Here is a 5986-nt window from a genome sequence, read left to right as displayed (position 1 = left end):
TATTAACTAGTTTAGAGAAAGACCTCCCCAATACCTCAGCAACCATAATAAAAAGGTAGGACGATAGTGGGTCACCTTGTCTTAGTCCTTTCTCCACTCCAAAATTTCCCCAGGGGGAGCCATTTAAAAGAATAGAAAACTAAATCGATCCTACCATCATCTTAATTAGGTTTATAACTTTGTCATTGAACTGCACTCTTTTGAGCACATCATAGAGGAAGTCCCACTTCACCTTATCATAGGCCTTGGAGATATCTAATTTGAAGGCCATTCTAGGTCTCTTATTTTTTCCATAGAATGAATGATCTCATGTGTGGTTACCGTTGCATCCAGGATTTGTCTTCCTAGAACAAATCCCTTCTGTGGAGTACTAATATTTTTTTCCAAAAATGGTTTTATCCTATTGAATAGAACTTTGGCAAAGATCTTATATACTGTATTGCATAGACTTATAGGCCTACAATCCATCAGGCTCATGGGTGTCAAAGTTTTGGGGACTAAAGCTATAAAAGTCTTATTAATCCTTTTTAGCATCTTCCTAGTTTTAAAGAAATCTTTGGTAGCCTAGACTAGTTCACTTTTAACAATCTCCTAGAAGTGCTGGAAGAAAGATGGAGGGAAACCGTTCATGTTAAGAATGTTAGCCTATGTGAAATTGAATTTATAATTTCTTATGATTATTCTCAAATAAAATTTAACTGATTACGTAATTATATATATATATATATATATATATATATTATATACATATAATATTATACATACATGCATACATACATACATACATACATACATACATACATACATACATACATACATACATACATACATACATACATACATACATACATACATACATACATACATACATACATACATACATACATACATATATATATATATATATATATATATATATATATATATATATATATATATATATATATATATATATATTTGTGATTAGTTTATATAATATAATCAGTACATAATCATATATATTGCCGATAGCACACGATATTGTGATCTGCCAATAATAATAATATTACTCACGTAAAACTAGTATATTAATACTATCAATGACATTTATAAACTATTTATCAATGAAGATAAAAAGGTATCCATCTTCTCACGTATTACTCCAGCTTCCTTTAACAAGTCGTAGGTCATAAATCATTTACCATTGAAGCATTAACTAATAGCATTATTATCAACCATCGTGACCTATCCCAGGAACATTGGGATATATATAGGTTGATATGTGACTTTTCATCACATCCTTTCACTGCACCATTTCTCATACATATATATTATGATTATGATCTACAATGTGAAGGAGATCAATAACAGTGGCAATCATACTTTCACACTCGCAAATCATAACACATAAATCAAGGATATATTCTGTTCAAGAAATTATCATCAATAAAATCCAAATTTTAATATCAATATCTTAACATCTTCATTTTTTCAAAATTAATAAAATTGAGATTTACACCAATCAAGATCATAGTATAATATAAAACTTTACATGGTATCAGAGCCAAATTGGTAGAGAAATCTCAATTTTAAAGGAATAAATAATGGCAAATAACATCAAGGTAGAAGAAAAACTTGAAGGTGCATCAAATTTCTTCTCTTCGAAAACTCGTATCATCATGATTCTAGAAGAATTAGAACTTGAAGAATACATTGAAAAAGATATCCCAATACCTCAAGATGAAACTATAAAACTCACCTAGAAAAGACAAAATAACAAAGCAAGGAAAATCATTGTTGATTCAGTTAAAGATCACATTCTTCCTTCCATATCAAAGATCAAAAGTGCATATGAAGTATTCAAGACCATAAAAAATACATTTGAGATAAATAACTCAACTAGACTAATCACCTTACAATCCCAATTATTGAATACAAAAATGGAAAAAGGAGATTCAATTCACTCTTACTTTGAAAAAATCTCTGAAACAAAGAAACAATTATCTTCCATTGGAAACAAAATTGAAGATCAAGAACTCTCATTAATAGCTCTAAGAGGGCTTCCAATGTCTTGGGATACTTTTATACAAGTTGTAAGAAGACCCTCTATTCCTACTTTTGATCAATTAAAAAATGAATGCATAGAAGAAGAATCAAGGCTAATCTCCAGAGAAATCACTTCTAATCAAGAGGGAGAAAATCAGGCTCTTCACACTGTCTCAAACAAAAGGAAGATGAAATTCAAAAAAAGGAAATTCAATAATAATAATAAAATAAGAAATTTAAGAAAGATCACTCACATGTTAAGTGTTTTAAGTGTGAGAAAATAGGACACACATTCAGAAACTATCTAGAAAGAGAAAAAATTCTAGCCTCCCTTGCTGAAACAAAGGAAGATGAAAATAAACTATACTATTCCACACTTTCAAGTGAAGTAAATTCAAATAAAGAAGCTTGGATTGTAGACAGTGGTGCATCCTGTCACATATCTAGATTCAAACATATGTTTGATACATTTGGAACTCATATCACTGAAGGAGTTACTGTTGGAGATAATTCTACCTATCCTATAAAAGGTATTGGGACATGTTCTATAAAATTAAAGGATGGAACTACACTTAATCTTAAATATGTCTTATTTGTACCACACATAAAAAGGAACCTTATTTCTACCTCAAGTTTAACAAATGATGGATATCGTGTCACCTTCAACAAAGACAAAGTACTATATTGGCATAATAACTCAAATATGAAAAATGCTATTATCATAGGGTCCATATTTTGAACATTATATAGATTAAGTAATATTCAAACTCAAGCTCCGAGTCTTGAAACATCCAATGTTAATGAATTATGGCATAGATGACTTGGTCACATTGGGTTTAGTTCACTTCCTAATTTAGATAAGATAACTTCTGGTACTCCTAAACTAGACTCATCTCATATAGGAACTTGCAAAGGGTGTGCTCTAGGGAAAATAATAATAAAACCTTTTCCCTCTAGTGAACATAAGTCAAAATTAGTTTTGGAACTAGTTCATTCAAACCTTTATGGACCCATGCCCATGCCTTCTCTAGGAGGTTTCCTTTATTACATATCCTTCATTGATGACTTTTCTAGGAAGACCTAGATCTATTTCTTGAAAGTCAAAGAATCAAATGAAATTCTATCAAAATTCAAAACCTTCAGAGCATTAATAGAGAATCAAACAAGTAAAAGGATTAAAACATTAAGATTAGACAATGGAGGAGAATATACATCTGACATCTTCAAAAAAATTTGTAATTCTAATTGGGATTAAGAGCGAGTATACAATACCTTATAATCCTCAACAAAATGGAGTCTCAAAAAGGAAAAACAGAACCATCATTGAAGCTACAAAAGCTATGTTACATGATTAGAATATGCATGCCTCATTTTGGGTAGAAGCTTCTAAGACTGTAGTATACATTCAAAATAGATGTCCACATTCATTTCTAAAGAACACCACACCTGAAGAAGTCTTCTTAGGGATCAAACCAGACCTAAGTCATCTTAGAATATTTGGATGTCCAGTATACATTCACATACCCAAAGAAAAGAGGACTAAACTTGAGCCGTCTAGGAAGAGAGGCATATTTATAGGATATTGTGAAAATTCCAAGGGTTATAAAATTTACATTCCTATACAAAGATTAGTTGAAATAAGTATAGATGTAATTTTTGAAGAGGATTCTGCCTTAAAACTTTCAACTGGCATAGAAGATGAACCAATCTCAGATGATGAGGAAATTAGACAAACTGAAAATTAGAGGAAGCATGCACTTGAAGAGAGAGAACTAGACATAACTAATGGGAAGAAAAGACCATTATGGGCAAGGAAGATGCTTGAAGAAAATAATGTGGAACCAAATGAGATCTCAAAAGAAAACAAGAGAATTCGAAATCAATCATGTTATACTGCTCTCATAACTAAGATAAACAAAATCAAACCATCTACGGCTGAAGAAGCCCTAAAGTCACAAGAGTGGAAAGATGCCATGGTAGAAGAATACAATTCCATAATTCAGAACTATCTTTGGGATATTGTACCTAGGGCTGAAGACAAAATAGTTATATCTTCAAACTGGTTATACAAAATCAAATACGTTGTTGATGGAAGTATTGAAAAACACAAGGCTAGATTTGTTGCCTGAGGATTCTCCGAGAAAGCTGGCATTGACTATGAAGAAACCTTTGCACTAGTAGCTCATTACACTTCTATAAGAATAATTATTGCAATTGTAGCATCAAAAGGATGGAAGATTCATCAAATGGATGTCAAAATTGCTTTCCTAAATGGGGTCATTAATGAAGAAGTCTACATAGAACAACCTGAAGGGTTCATCATAAAAGATAAAAATCTATATGTATGTAAACTCAAGAAAGCACTCTATGGTCTCAAACAGGCTCCTCAAGCCTGGTATGAAAGGATAGATAACTACCTTTCCAAACTCAGATACTCAAAAATGAAGCTGATTCTAACATATACTTCAAAACCACAAGTGATGGAATGGTAATACTTGTTCTCTATGTTGATGACTTGTTGATAACAGGTGATGATAAATTAATTGAAAAATGTAAGCAAGATTTGATAGCTAAATTTGAAATGAAAGATTTAGGGTTACTACACTACTTTTTGGGATTAGAAGTTAATAAAAAAGAAGACTACATTTTCTTACATCAAGGAAAGTACACTCAAGATATTCTAACCAGATTTGGAATGATGGATAGTAAGCCCTTATCTACTCCAATGGAGACAAACTTACACAAGCTAAAAAAAGAAGCATCAAAATCCGAGGACATTGATCCTACTCTCTTCAGACAAATAATTGGATCTCTTATGTACCTTCTAAATTCCAGACCCGATATATGCTATGCTACAAATGTTCTTAGTCATTTCATGTGTAAACCTAAGAAGATCCATCTTATGCCTACAAAATATATATTAAGATATTTACGAGGATCTATTAGTTTTGGATTAAAATATAAAAAAGTTGAGATAAATTTGGAAGGATATACTGATTCAGATTGGGCAGGATGTTCCTCTAACCGCAAGAGCACTATAGGTTGTTGCTTTAGTCTTGGGTCAGTAATGATATCTTGGTTCAGCAGAAAATAAATAGTTGTTGCCTTAAGTTCTACCGAAGCCAAGTATGTAGCCACTTCCATGGGAGCACGTGAACTAGTTTGGTTAAGAAAAAATGTATTTGGGCTATTTGGAAAACCTCTAAAACCAACTATGATCCATTGTGATAATCAAAGTTGTATCAAGCTATCAGAAAATTCAGTTTTCCACAATCGATCAAAGCATATCGAGACTCCCTATCACTACATAAGAGACATGGTCAGCAGAGATATCATTAAATTGAGTTATATCAATACAAATAAACAAAATGCTGATATTTTCACCAAACCTCTCGTGAAGTTGAAAATTGTGTACTTCTAAGAAAAATATGGTATGATATTATTGTAAATGCATCTATTATTCATGAATACAATTATTTTTTCTTATTTTTTCTTGCAAGCTTATATTGTGAAAAGTGACGACTTTTCTTGAGAAAGGTGACAACCTTTCATGTGTTATGATCCAATGATAAAGTGACAACTTTCTTTTAGTTGATCTATTTTCAAACAATGGTTGAAATTGTTGTTTTTCTTTTGGGCCGAATTTTGTTGGACACATTGATAACCTTCATGGATCCTTTTTGGGTGATAGCCAAATACCATGAAAACCCATTGTTTTGAAAGATTGGGTTATCCTTGTTCTTTGGGCCAAATTCTGTCAGACACATTGATAACCTTCATGGGTCTTTTGGGCGATAGCTAAACACCATGATAATCCATTATGTTTTTTCTTTCTTCTTTCTCTCCCTTAGTCTAAAACATAATGTTGATTATATTTTATTGTGTAATTCAATTTCCCTTGCTAAAGAGGGAGTGTTAAGAACGTTACCCTATGTGAAATTGAATTTATTCTTATGATTAT

Source organism: Cupressus sempervirens, chromosome 11 (assembly GCF_028749045.1).
Source record: "Cupressus sempervirens isolate cs-2001-9-10 chromosome 11, ASM2874904v1, whole genome shotgun sequence".
NCBI classification, from domain to species: domain Eukaryota; kingdom Viridiplantae; phylum Streptophyta; class Pinopsida; order Cupressales; family Cupressaceae; genus Cupressus; species Cupressus sempervirens.
The sequence above is the reverse complement of the archived record's forward strand: the minus strand, read 5'-3'. Positions refer to the sequence as shown.